The 13683-nt window shown below is 36.4% G+C and overlaps 1 protein-coding gene across 1 annotated transcript in view; it reads right to left on the bottom strand.

Annotated features, from left to right (window-relative positions):
* Positions 1-1481, bottom strand: part of ORAI2 (ORAI calcium release-activated calcium modulator 2) — a 46494-nt gene extending 45013 nt beyond the window's left edge. The window contains exon 1 of the mRNA XM_053704598.1: positions 1252-1481. The gene's annotated coding sequence lies outside the window, so the exon portion shown is untranslated. The remainder of the gene's footprint in view (positions 1-1251) is intronic.
* Between the last annotated feature and the right edge of the window lie 12202 nt (positions 1482-13683).

Genomic DNA, 13683 nt, shown 5'->3' with positions numbered 1-13683 from the left:
GCCCATTTTCTTTCTAATTAGCAAAAAGATTCCAGTTTGGATGAGTACCTAACAAGAGATAATTCCGGTATTCACAGCTACCCCCAGCTAAGGAACAGCTGACACTGTACTAGCCGCTAGTCTGTATTTTAGCATCGGTCACAGTACGGTGCCACATCTTCTGGTGAGCATATTACCTTCTGTGTGCTAAACAATCTAACTGTTCGTAATACACTCTGTGGCACCCTCTTCTTTTTTCTCCAGACTTAAATTTTTAAAATGTTGTTTTAATAAAAAAGGGTTATGTAAAAAAAAACTTAAGCTAATATTGAATTCAACAGAAAACTCCCACAGCTCTATTGGTTGACAGAAACAAACCTCCCACTAGCAATAAAAAAAAATTCCCCATGAAAAAAAAGTAACAAAAGATAATTCATTTTAAGATGCAACAAAGACAAAAAACACTCATGTTTAGTTTAAAAAGAATATAGTAATATCTAAGGCATATAAGAACCCTTATGTGACATCTTTATGATCTTATTAATATATCTAATATGTATAAAGTCAATCTAAATTTAAAAAAAAAAAAAAATCTAATTATTTATCTGCACATCCCCATAGACTTTTTTTGTTGCTTATCATTGGATACATTTTTCTAAACGACTGTGATCAACTCTAATATTATTTACAAATGCTTGATATATGGGGTTAGATCCTTTCGAAAAATGTTTCAAATGTTTTTCTACAGAAAACCACCGTTAAAGTCTATGCTTTTTTAAAATAAATCATTCTATTCATTCATTTTGTTGTTATTTGAAAAAGGCACAAATTCAGCATCGCCAATAACAGTGTAACATTTCAGCCTAGTCTGCAAGCAACTGGTGAAATTATTATTACTAATTTGCACAGCACCACCAAATTCCTGAAATATAAACTGTGATTTAAAAAACTGCATAAAATGTGAATACATTTAAAAATAAAAAAAAATCCTCCAGTGACATAATTATAAACACAACGTATACTAAACCTGTAGTCAACCAGATCAAATGTTTATTATTCTGTATTATTAGGTTTTGTGATTTGAATAAGTGACTCTTTTAAGAGTATGACAATTCTGCACTTTGTTAAATCTAAATAAAGACAGAACTCTGTATATATAAAATATACTCATAAGCCCTTGCTTCTTTATGGGCTGCTCAACGCCTACGCTGCTTTTGGAGAATGTCAATTTCTGCAAAAGATACACAGTTAAAATGACAAGCTGCTACTTACCAGGCACAGCTCTGATGCTATTAGATTTCGTCCTTTTTAACCAGACACTTGATCCACTGTACAAGGCTGATATTCCTGAACTGGCCCAGCATCACTATCAGACCATGTCTCAGGCAAATGCTGATGATCACCTGAAGCCTTGGATAAGAAATGTAACCTTAAATGACAGAGTATGCAGGCAAAACACATAACACAGAGTATGCAGACAAAACACATGCATTGCTGCCTTCCAGCTGTGGGAACCAGTGTCTGATGTGAAGATGTAAACCAGATTATGATTGGGTAGAGTAGCTTCTTCCTTACTGGTGACTGTATCCCTCACTGTGATTAGTCAGTAGGTTTTGTAAGCATAATATGTTCTCTCTCAGCAGAGACAAGTCATTCCCTGGTTACAGCCCAGACTTCCACAATATGATAGCTGTATGTAAATGTAAATAGTGTCACATTCACTGTACAAACACCCTTAGGAAAATGATGGCAATGAAAGTAATATGCTCTTCAGCAAAGCTTTAACCATTAAATTGCATGTGTTGTAATACAAACAAAATAAATAAATGTTTCATCCTTGGAATTTTAATGTGTTCTGCTATGTAGTATCAAATAACTATATGCAGTATATGTTTATCTACACATATCATTAGTTAAAAACAACATTGCAAAACATCTACATAAAAATAAAGATTTTAAAATGCATTAACATATCTAATTTTGTTGCATTTTTTTTAAACAAGAGCAGTTCTCCTTTAAAGCAGTCTAAAGTATGTTTACCTTACCTACTTATCTGTGGCCAAATGTAAAATGTTCCTTGTGCGAAGTTAGCAGTGAGTAGGGGGCACACTTTAAAAAGTAAATCTTGCAGCCAATATAAATCCCATTATGCTGCTTTTTGCGTGTAGCATCTTGTCTATTAGGGTTATGAGGATCTTGAATGTTTTGAGAAAAGCTCACTCCCTTTTAGTTTGCAAGAATAAACTGTAAAATCTGTAGTGTGAAAATCTTTACAGAATTACGCTAGGCTTAGAGAGACAATTTCAGATACACCCATGGAACGCCCATGTTCAGCCCATTTTACAAATAAAATAACAATTACGCGTATTTTGTACTTATAAGTATGCGTTTCTGTGTGATTTTTGTGCATCCAGGGTACTTAAATTACGATTTCCACTATGAATATTTAATATGTTTTATTCCTGTGTAATTTGCATTATAAATGTACATTTGTGATAATTTTGTCATGATGCACTTTAACAATACAATTTTTTTCCTGTATATTTTTGTGTGAATGGATCAAGAGCTGCTGGTGCAACGCCGCCCCCTGCAGAATCACGGCCAATGGGCCGCCAGCAGGGGGAGTCAATCAACCCGATTGTACTCGATCGGGTTGATTTCCGGCGATGTCTGTCCGCCTGCTCAGAGCAGGCGGACAGGTTATGGAGCAGTGGTCTTTGTGACCGCTGCTTCATAACTGCTGTTTCTGGCGAGTCTGAATACTCGCCAGAAACACGGGCCGTCAAGCTCCTTTCGGAGCTTGATAGATAGGCCCCATAGGCTGTTCTCACTCTCCCATATTCACTCCACACTCATAATGTCCAGATCCCCTAACAGCTATTTTGTAAAATGCACATATACCACAAAGTGTAAGTTAGAGTGCACTGTAAATGAATGAGCACAAAAGCATAATACAGGACTGCACATTAACAATTGTAAGTAAAGCTTCGAACAACATAGCTCAGAATTCAATATAATGCAATTAGGGGTCATCTGTTTTTACATTTCTAAATGCAACTGGTGTGATCCCACTGAAAACTGATAGCAAGATACACAAACAGTAACATACAAACTACCAAGGGAACATTAGAAAAAGGGATACAACCCCATTATTACACAGCACAAATGATTTTTACGAACAAAAGATTCAACTGTAACACAAGCAGGTTCTGTGCATTATCACTGTATTCCAGCATCCCAGATGCAGCTATATTAGCTCCTACATCAAGTTATTTTTAATTTATATTTAACAGATAAACACTAAGATCAGTGAGCACATGTAGTAATGATCTCACAGCATACAAAGAAGGGGTCTGGTACATATACACTATATTCTTCTCTCAACTTTTTCTGAAGAGCACTCATAGGGACTGATTTATTATAGTGCAAGCGGACATGATCCACTGTTGTGGATCATGTCCGCTGCACATTGATAAGCTATCGGCATACACTGTCGGCATTAATTATTGCACAAGCATTTCTAGTGAAATGCTTGTGCAATTCCGCCACCTGCACATTCACGGCCGCTAGCAGGGGGTGTCAAGCAACCGATCGTATCCTATTGGGCTGAGCTGATTGCTGTCCGCTGTCTCAGAGGTGGCAGACGAGAGCAGTGTTCTTGCGACAGCTGCTTCTTAACTTACGCTTCAGGCAGATCTAAAGCAGAGTGGGTCAGAATCGACCCCATAGCATGTATGTACCAATCAGCTACTTCACAAGATTAATCTGCACAGGAAGCTGGCAGTGATGCCTTTGTCATAGTTAAATTCACATGGTAGTGGCTTTTTTATTGTAAAACTTACATGCCAATCTTCAACATATTGTGCCATTTAATTTACCAAAAAATGCCCCTTTAACAATCTATAGTAGTGAAAAAAAATTCTGGGAAACCAAAATAAATGTTATAATTAGCTTGTGTAAATGCTGTACTTTGACAGTTATTGAAAGTGTACCAAATAGGAAATACATGAAAACTGTGCGTAAATAGATATGAAACTTAAAAGGAACCTAAAAGAAATGTATTTGTTTCACCAATAGATATATTTCAGTGAATTAAAGACATATTTACAATATATTAATTCATATTTCTTCCTTCAACTTTTTTCTTCTTAAATTCACAACGTTCCTTGTCCACCTTACGCAGCCTGTAAGTCAGTCATGCACACATACCATAGTAGGATGACATCAAAAGAGGAAAATATTTCTAAAATGCTTATATCAGATATGTATGGAAGAACTGTTAAATGCAACAAAAAACATAAAGCCCTTTGCTACTACCTGAAATATTTCAACACAGCAGATCCAGTACACAAGTGACAGCCAGAGAAACGCTGCAGTGGGAACCGGAGATCAGCAAAGATACCCAGCTGGATTATATCACGACAGCCAGTGACAGGTTTAGCAGCTTTTCACTCTCCCCAAAACGGTGCCCCCTCCTCCTGTGGCTACTACTGAGAGCTGTAGCTTTCATTGGAGCTCAGGGCAGTCTGTGCAGAGGCCAGAAAATGAACTCTGTCCCTCATACTAGCAAACCCTCACTAAAGACTAGAGGCAGCTGATAAGGGCTCTGTCAGGAGGAGCACTCTGTCCAGGCTACAGGAAAGAAAATAATATCTGTGCAGTATGGGACAGAAGACTTTATGAGCGGGACTGCATGAAAGACATCAGAAATAAGGTCTTTCCAGTGCAAATTGGGAATTGGGAGGTCTGCACTCAGGTCTGGGGGGTTGTCAGAAACTCCTCATTAAATCATCAGCCTTAATGAGCATTTGCTGTTATTGTGAATCGCTTCATCACAGGGATCATTGTAAGATGGGTCTGGTACTGGAGTATTGGATCCATTTTAAAATGGTTCTTTGTGAAGGGCTGTGGGGGAAGGGGAATTGCCCCGATGCCCCCCCCCCCTCCTGGATCTGCCACTGGCCTTGCGCTCATGAGAGTGAGCTTCCATAGGCTCCCATGGGATCCTCATTCTTATGATGTGAGACATGGCAGAGAACCTAGCGCAGCGGAGGTAAGTTGCACAGTGTTGGGCAGCAAAGTGTAAATATATATGTCGATTAATATGTACATATATATTTATGTGTTTGTATGTGTATATAAACATAATAACACATACATATATATGTATATAAGCATATACATATATATTTACAGGTAACACACAGTCCCCATAGACCGCAATGTAAAGGTACTTTTCAGTGACATTTTTTTCTAACACCCCACACCCGCTCAGTTTAACCCCTCATAACTGCTTTGTGCAGTTATCTTTTATTTAAATTTTTTATAAAAAAAAACCTTACACTTAAATTTGAGGGCAATTGAGGCACATTTAGAAAATTAACCAGAGATGTGATCTCTGGTTAATTTTTAGAGCGCCTCTTGTAATGGCTGGTTATTTATCGTGCCCTGTAAATGGGAAAATTTGCACGTTTATGGGAGCTCAATAAATTAGCGCTCCACTTCTAATCTAGCCCTGTATCCTCATCTTAAGTGACAGAAGAGAACACATTTGACTTTAATTATAGTTAACTCTTTTGGAATTTGTTTAAAAATAAAATTCTCTTAGAAAATATTATATTTTTGTTTTTAATTTAAAATTTTCCTTTAAATTACACTTGCTATACTCATCAGAAGTATGATAGTTAAATAGAAAATGAGTTTGCATTTCCTAGTCTGTATCATTCTTATTGTGTAAATTCAATTTTTTGCAACACAAACGTGAAAATATAAATTCAGGGAGTACTTTTTTAACAAATGTACATTTATTGTAAGGCTCATTATTAGTATAAAAAAGGTGTCTGTACATTTTTGACCATATCATTTATAAATCTTACTCTTTAAAACACAATATAAAAAAGCAGCAAAATATCAGTGAGATGATAACAATATAAAGCAATACATTTTTATATTATAGATTGTAAAATCCAGGATGCAAAATTTGACTAAAGAGCTAAATACCAGATCATACCCCATTATTTTTCTTTTTCTTTAAAGGGTCATTGTACTGTTTTTGCCAAGCATAACAAAGAGCAGCATTTACATTGAATCTGTATGGGTTATGCTTTTCTCCTAGGGCCACTTAGACTAGTACAGAGGAACCACCCGTTGCCCATTCATGGTTTAAACATTTGCCTCCATTTATTCTACTGGTTTCTACAGTAATAGAAAGAGAGAGATGAAAAAACTTGGTACTTCAGAAATGCTTATGTATCTATGCATAATATTATTAATTTTTAGGTGCACCTATTGGGCACTTCTTAAGGTAAACAAGCAGTAATCATATCACATTTATCTACATAACACTTAATTTCCCTGACTTATAAAGCCAATTGCTGCCACCTAGCGGACATCTTTGAAATCACACTTCAAAAAGCGCTTGGTACAAATAGAACTCAGAAGAATTTATGTATCAGATCCCAGCAGGTAAAATATAAAATAAAAAAGAAACATCATTTCAAAATCAACTCATAGGCCCATATTTATCAAGCTCCGTACGGAGCTTGAAGGGCCGTGTTTCTGGCGAGTCTAAAGACCGCTGCTCCATAACCCTGTCCGCTTGCTCTGAGCAGGCGGACAGGAACCGCGAGTACGATCGGGTTGATTGACACCTCCCTGCTGGCGGCCGATTGGACGCGAGTCAGCAGGGGGCGGCGTTGCACCAGCAGCTCTTGTGAGCTGCTGGTGCAATGTTAAATGCGGAGAGCGTATTGCTCTCCGCATTTAGCGAGGTCTTGCAGACCTGATCCGCACTGTAGGATCAGGTCCTCAAGACCTTTAATAAATAGGGGCCATACTGTAAAAGATTTGTACACATTCTTGAGCTAGTATTCCTTCATTATAAGAAACTCACAAAAAATAAACACATGATGAAACCCATTGGGAGTACTGTGTCCAGTTGAAATACACACTTGGCTCCCTTTGTAGCAATAGTCTCTTCCCCTCCCTCTCAATGATACTTGATGGTCACTCTTCATTTTTAAATATAAATCCACAAAGTTTGGTTTAGCATACCATGAAAAACAGAGTTTAAAAACAACATTGGGAGTGGTGTCAATGAAACCAATGAGACTTTGTGGATTTATCTATCTATTTTGCGTTCAAAAGTTTAAGCTCACTTAATTTTCTTACATTCCATGAACATATACATGAAATGAATTTGGATAGGAAATATAGTAATTGACAAGGTTAGACATAATTAATTTTAAGTGAAAAAAATAACTGTTTCCTTTAAACTTTGCTTTTGCCAAAGAATCCTCCATGTGCAGCAATTACTGCCTTGCAGACCTTTGGCATTCTAGTTGTCAATTAGTTGAGGTAATCTCAAGAGATTTCACCCCATGCTTCCTGAAGCACCTCCCACAAGCTGGATTGACTTGATGAGCACTTCTTACGTACTATATGATCAAGCTTCCCCTACAACAGCTCAATAGGGTTGAGACCTGGTGACAGTGCTGGCCACTCCATTAAAGACAGAATACCAGCTGACTGTTCCTCCCCTTAATAGTTCTTGCAGAGTTTGGAGATGTGTTTTGAGTCATTGGGGTTGATTTATCAAGGGCCGAATGGCCCCTGATGCCCCTGTTTCTGCGCAAGCCTTCAGGCCTGCCAGAAACAGCAGTTATGAAGCAGCGGTCTTAAGACCGCTGCTTCATAACTGGTCTGCTGCCTTTGAGGCTGCGGACATCAATCCACCCGATCCTTTACACCAAAGTATTGCTGTTCACACAGCTTATAAACTTAGCTATGGTTAGTGCAGTGATTCATAACCATCCCAGGACAGACTGTTTCGTAGTTGTTGCTACTCATCAGCTGGGAGAAGGTTTGCGTAAAGGGAATCTGCTGAAAAGCAGACTGAAGTAAAAATGTGTGTCATTGTGTACTTAATTTGCATATCTTACCCAGAATCCTTTGCTGCATTGGAAACAATGTAATTCAGAGGTTTTCTGTGGGAAAACAAGCTTTCAAGCCTGTCTAGATTTGTTAATGAACTACACAATGAGTTATTTTTCTATATTTTGTGCGTAGTTGAGGATTTTAAACTCACCTTTTATCTCCCCCTAATTTAAAATGTTGTTGTATTCTGCCCGGAATCAACTTCACCCAGCAGTGATTCAAACCTTCTCCACATGATGAGTAGCAACAACTACAAAACAGTCTGTCCTGGGATGGTTATGAATCACTGCACTAACCCTAGCTAAGTTTATAAGCTGTGTAAACAGTGATACTTTGGCGTAAAGGGAATCTGCTGAAAAGCAGACTGAAGTAAAAAGGTGTGTCATTGTGTACTTAATTTGCATATCTTACCCAGAATTCTTTGCTGCATTGGAAACAATTTAATTCAGAGGTTTTCTGTGGGAAAACAAGCCTTCGAGCCTGTCTAGATTTGTTAATGAACTACACAATGAGTTATTGTTATATATATATGCATTTAAAATAAAATTGCCCTTTTGTGTTAATGCGCAAGCAATGTGTTTTCTCCTTCTGCACTATCTATTAAATCGTATGGGGAGAAAAAGTTACTTTCAACTTGTAATACGCACGCTAACCAGTGCGCGCAAAATTATTATTTCTAGTAATGTTTACGCAGAAGTGGAGTGCTAAATAGTGTACCACTTGTAATCTAGCCCTTAAGAAGCAAGGGACTTTGCAGGATATGCAGGATATGATATGTTCAGCTACACATAGGTTTTTTTCATTTCATTGAGCTGTTCCTGGTGCTCTGGTGGTTTAGTGGAGGAGGACATGTATGTGCTGTTTGTGTAAGTATCAGGAACAAACTATTCTTTTAATGTTACTTGCCTCCTTGCATTTGAAAAATAAAGGCAAAGTGCCTTTTATTGCCCAGTTAGGAACAAGTTAGCGACACAGCCAATCAGAGGCAACACCACCTGCCTTTGTAGACTCTAAGCAAAAAAGTACATAAGCAGCTAATGTTACAGAGATTGGTGCTGACAATTACCCAGTGCTACAGAATTTGGCACTGCTTTACATATACATGGCAAGACAAAAAATAACGATAATAATCTAGCCAAACAGAATTTGTTTAATAGTGGTGAAAACATGTCTTTATTTAAAATAAAATGTAAAAAAATATGCTACTGCAATTAAAGCTCATATTCCTGATTACTAATGCTATTTAGCCCATGCTGTGGTATAGCAGACCAAATAAATTTCACCTAGTGTGGCACTTTGTGGCGACTAAAAGCAAGGCATTGAGACATTAAAAAAAAAAAATACAACGCACAAATCTTAATAGAATATATGTTTAGTTTAGGAAGATGTTTGTTTCATTGTGCTAAAGCTGGCAAAATGTGTTAACGCTAAAAACAGGAGTTATCCATCAGGGTCAACCACAACAGGTGCCGAAAATATATAACTAAGGTTAAAAGATGTTACTACGGTACATTATCTACAACAGTAATATCCTATTTACATGCAGTTTGAATCCCATGGACAAATTTGCCATGAATACATATTTAACATAACAAATCTGTAACTGGTAATTGATTTTAAGAGCACCGACCATTTGCAATGATTGTTTTTAATTGTAGTATTTCTAGAGAAATAAATATGCCCATGCTGATCACAAAAATTCAATCTCTGGGGGAAAAACACATGAATCTTTTAGGATATAATTGTAATTTATGGTGTTAAAAGGACACTGTCTAAATTTAAATTAAATAATGAAGAAATTAATGTTTTTTAACACCTAATTCTGTTGTATTATTGTGACATTAAACTGCTGAGCACGTCTACAATAGAATGATTACTACTACATCCCCGCATGTTGTGATTTTTCTCAAGTACCTGCATCTTCCTGCAAAGCAGTTCTCATATTTTAACCCATTACAGTTGCTGTTTAGGGAAACTCAACAGCTTCATACTGAGTGATCCCATCTTGGCATAGTTTTGACCCTGTGACAAAAGCAGTGCTCATTCATAGCTCACTGATTCTGGAGTTTTGACAACTGTACTTTGCATTTTTACGGTTTGTTTTTAAACAGTTTAAGGTATTTAATAAATATAAAAAATAACCCTTGTGAATAATATAGACCAATGAAGCTATTACAAAAATGACGTCTCCTGCTTTGAATTGTACATGCTAAACTGAAGAGCATGATATGGCTTTTTAGGTAGACAACAATGTCATTTGTGTCACAGGGTGCAAGGATACGCTCCAATATGGCAGCATCCAGTGTGACGATGCAGGCTTTACCATCCGGATAACTGTCGCACAGGAAGAAAAACAATAACATGATAAGTAGTGAGTAGTTGTGCGCTGCGGTTTAATGTCTTTAATTCTTACTGGCTGACAGTTGCAGGTCCCATTATTTGTGAAAAGTGACAAACCTTTATAAGTTTAACAAGTCAAGTTTTAGTTTATATGGCCCAGGAGCACCCATTAAAAAGACTGTAACACATGCACTTATTCAGATTAAAGAAGACACAAAGGGCGAGATTACATATGCGGCATCGCCCGCAATAGCCGGCTTTGGCAGTTTTTAGTCCGGAATTGCTATCACATATACAGTGCCGCATATAAATTCGGCGCGTATATTTCACCCGTTGCCCGCTAATTTTACTCCCATAAACTAACATAGAACTGCGTCGCAAATCGGTATCATATATTCAGTGAAAGGACTTACGTGGCGAAAATTGAGACATTTTACTCCATTTTTACTTAAACACACATAGGCAGGCAGGCAGGGCAAACCTTGCACTGAATAAATAAGCATCAGAACTCCCTGGAAGTTCAAACACCTAACGCATGCGCAATATCTACCTGTCAACCGTCATCCCCCCACCGCAATAACTAAATAAAATATATTAATCTCTAATCCGCCAACCCCCACATCACAATCTACCTAATAAATGTATTAACCCCTAATCCGCCATCCCCCCACATCGCAAACTACCTAATAAATGCATTAACTACTAATACGCCATCCCCCCACATTGCAAACTGCCTAATAAATGTATTTACCCCTAATCTGCCAACCCCCACATCGCAAACTGCCTAATAAAGTGCTTAACCCTTAAACCGCCACCCCATAATGCAATAAACCTAATTAACCTATTAACCCCTAAACCGCCAACCCCCACAATGCATTAAACCTAATTAACCTATTAACCCCTAAACTGCCAAGCCCCACAACGCAATTAAGCTAATTAACCTATTAACCCCTAAACTGCCAACCCCCCACAACACAATAAAACTAATTAACCTAAAAAAAACTAAACCGCCAACCCCCCACAGTGCAATAAACTAATCACTAAGCCCCCTAACCTAACACCCCCTAAATAATCCCAATTACATAAAATAATAAAATACTAAGTTAAAATTAAAATAAAAAATACTAACAGTACTTAAAAAAAACTAAGATTAAATTAAAATAAATAAATCTAAAATTACAAAAAACAAAAAATTCTAAAATGTCAGTGTATCTGTGAGTGTTATTAAATATATTTAATATATATATATATATATATATATATATATATGGCTGTCTACAACAAATTATTCATTTGTTTGTGAGAATGTAACTACAACAGACCCCCCTCTCTACCTTAGACATCTAAGGATTCAAAAGAAAACATTTGGTCTAATTAGTTCAGGCAGTCATTTCAAAGGTCAGGCAGTTATTTCAAAGAAATGTTCACCATTTGGCTGCTATGTTTAAAGTTGATTTCCTGCCCAAGATGGGTAATAAACTTATCAGACCCCTGTAAATAAACAGACATGGCTTAAGTGTATGCAAGAGTTGATTGCCCCTGCTGTGTTGAATCCACGAATTCTAGACGTTATGTCTAGATGAAGATTAGCTAAGCAGAGACACATGTTTTGAATTATAACTTGTAAATTCATTTTTGAATTACAACTTGTGTTTAAATTTCAAGTATAATAGATTCTCAGACTGTATATATATATATATATATATATATATATATATATATATATATATATATATTTATTTATTTACAGGTATATATATATATATATATATATATATATATATATATATATATACAATATATATATATATACATATATATATATATATATATATCCTGAGAAGAAATGCCTAACAGTAACATATTAGATAAGTGTATACTGAACGTAATGAATAGCTGTATGGTAGATGTATAAATGTTTGTTTCAAAATGGTAACATTTGTTTCTTTATTTTACAGACAGCAAGATGTCCTATGAATATTAGCCATAAACATAGATCTGTGTACTCAAAAATTATTAGGAATGTGAAATATGCTGTGTTTGTATGAATATAATGCCAGGATGTTAAATACTATGATTCTGGGGAGAGCAAATAATTGACAGTGCAATAGCTTATTTATATGATTCTTAAACGCATTTTTAAAATATCATAAGTGGAATATATTCACGTTCGGTCTTATAATAATCAGAAAAAATGGTACTGCGTGATCCATGTGTATTTGAACATGTGACTTATTAATACTAGGAATTATAGTATGTTGAATATAAACACTTTAAAATGATATATTAAGATGTGGCAATAATTGATGTTGAAACTGCATTTGCGGTTGTCTACTGCCCCCTAGGGGATTAAAACTGGTATGACACCCAAATAAATTAACTATTGGAACACATGCAGAGCCAGATGAGCCAATCAGGGAGGCGTCTCCCAAATAACCAATCAATGCTAAGCATCTGAAGGGCCAATCCAAAAAGACAAGCATCATGGGGCATTTCCAAATAATCACCTATGATTAGAATAAAAAGGGGTGAGATTATATCACGTGATATAACCCCAGGCAAGAGAAAAAAAAGGTCTGTGCTGAATTTTGACTGAAAAACTGTTGCCTTATGATCCAGTCTATTATAAAGTAATATGGGCCTAATTTTTATCCAACTTGCAAAAATTACCTCTTTTAATTTATGAGGTGAAATTGGATTTATCAGAGGAACCCTGGAAGAATTGATTTGCTTATTTGGGTGAAGTATAAGAAACTGTTAAATATATAACTTGATATTTTAAAGCAAATACAGGTGGCCCTCGTTTTACAATGGTTCAATTTACACCGTTTCAGAATAACAACCTTTTTTTGCAGTCATGTGACTGCTATTGAAAAGAATTGAGAAGCAGTGCATTTATTAAAATAGCCAGTAGGTGGAGCTGTCCGCTTGTGTTGCAGCAAAGCCAAGCAAGCTGAAATTAATCAATTTAACCAGACCTGAGCTATCGAGCAGATTTCAAAGGAACAAGATCTTCCTGTCTATAAATCAGTCCAGATTGGAATGCATAGAAAGAACTGTTTGCAGAAAAATGCAAGTAAAGTCTGTGTTGTGTGATTATTTTATTAGGTTTATAATGCTGTTTAGCATTTAAAGTCTTCATTTCAAAGCTTTAAAAATAATGTATTAGGTGTTACTTATGACAATTTTGAGAGGGGCCTGGAACCTATCTCCCTCACTTCCCTTTGACTTACATTATAAACTGGGTTTCAATTTACAACGGTTTCGATTTACAACCATTCCTTCTGGAACCTAACCCCGGCGTAAACTGAGGGCTACCTGTACATTCATTGTTGCTACAGTCTAATTGCAATTAGTAAATTTAAAAGGGCACAGTTGTATTTCAAGCTTGTGTTTCATAGCCCTGTGTAGTTTAAAACTTCCTGATCT

This window comes from Bombina bombina, chromosome 3 (genome assembly GCF_027579735.1).
Source record: "Bombina bombina isolate aBomBom1 chromosome 3, aBomBom1.pri, whole genome shotgun sequence".
Taxonomy (NCBI): domain Eukaryota; kingdom Metazoa; phylum Chordata; class Amphibia; order Anura; family Bombinatoridae; genus Bombina; species Bombina bombina.
The sequence above is the reverse complement of the archived record's forward strand: the minus strand, read 5'-3'. Positions and strand labels throughout refer to the sequence as shown.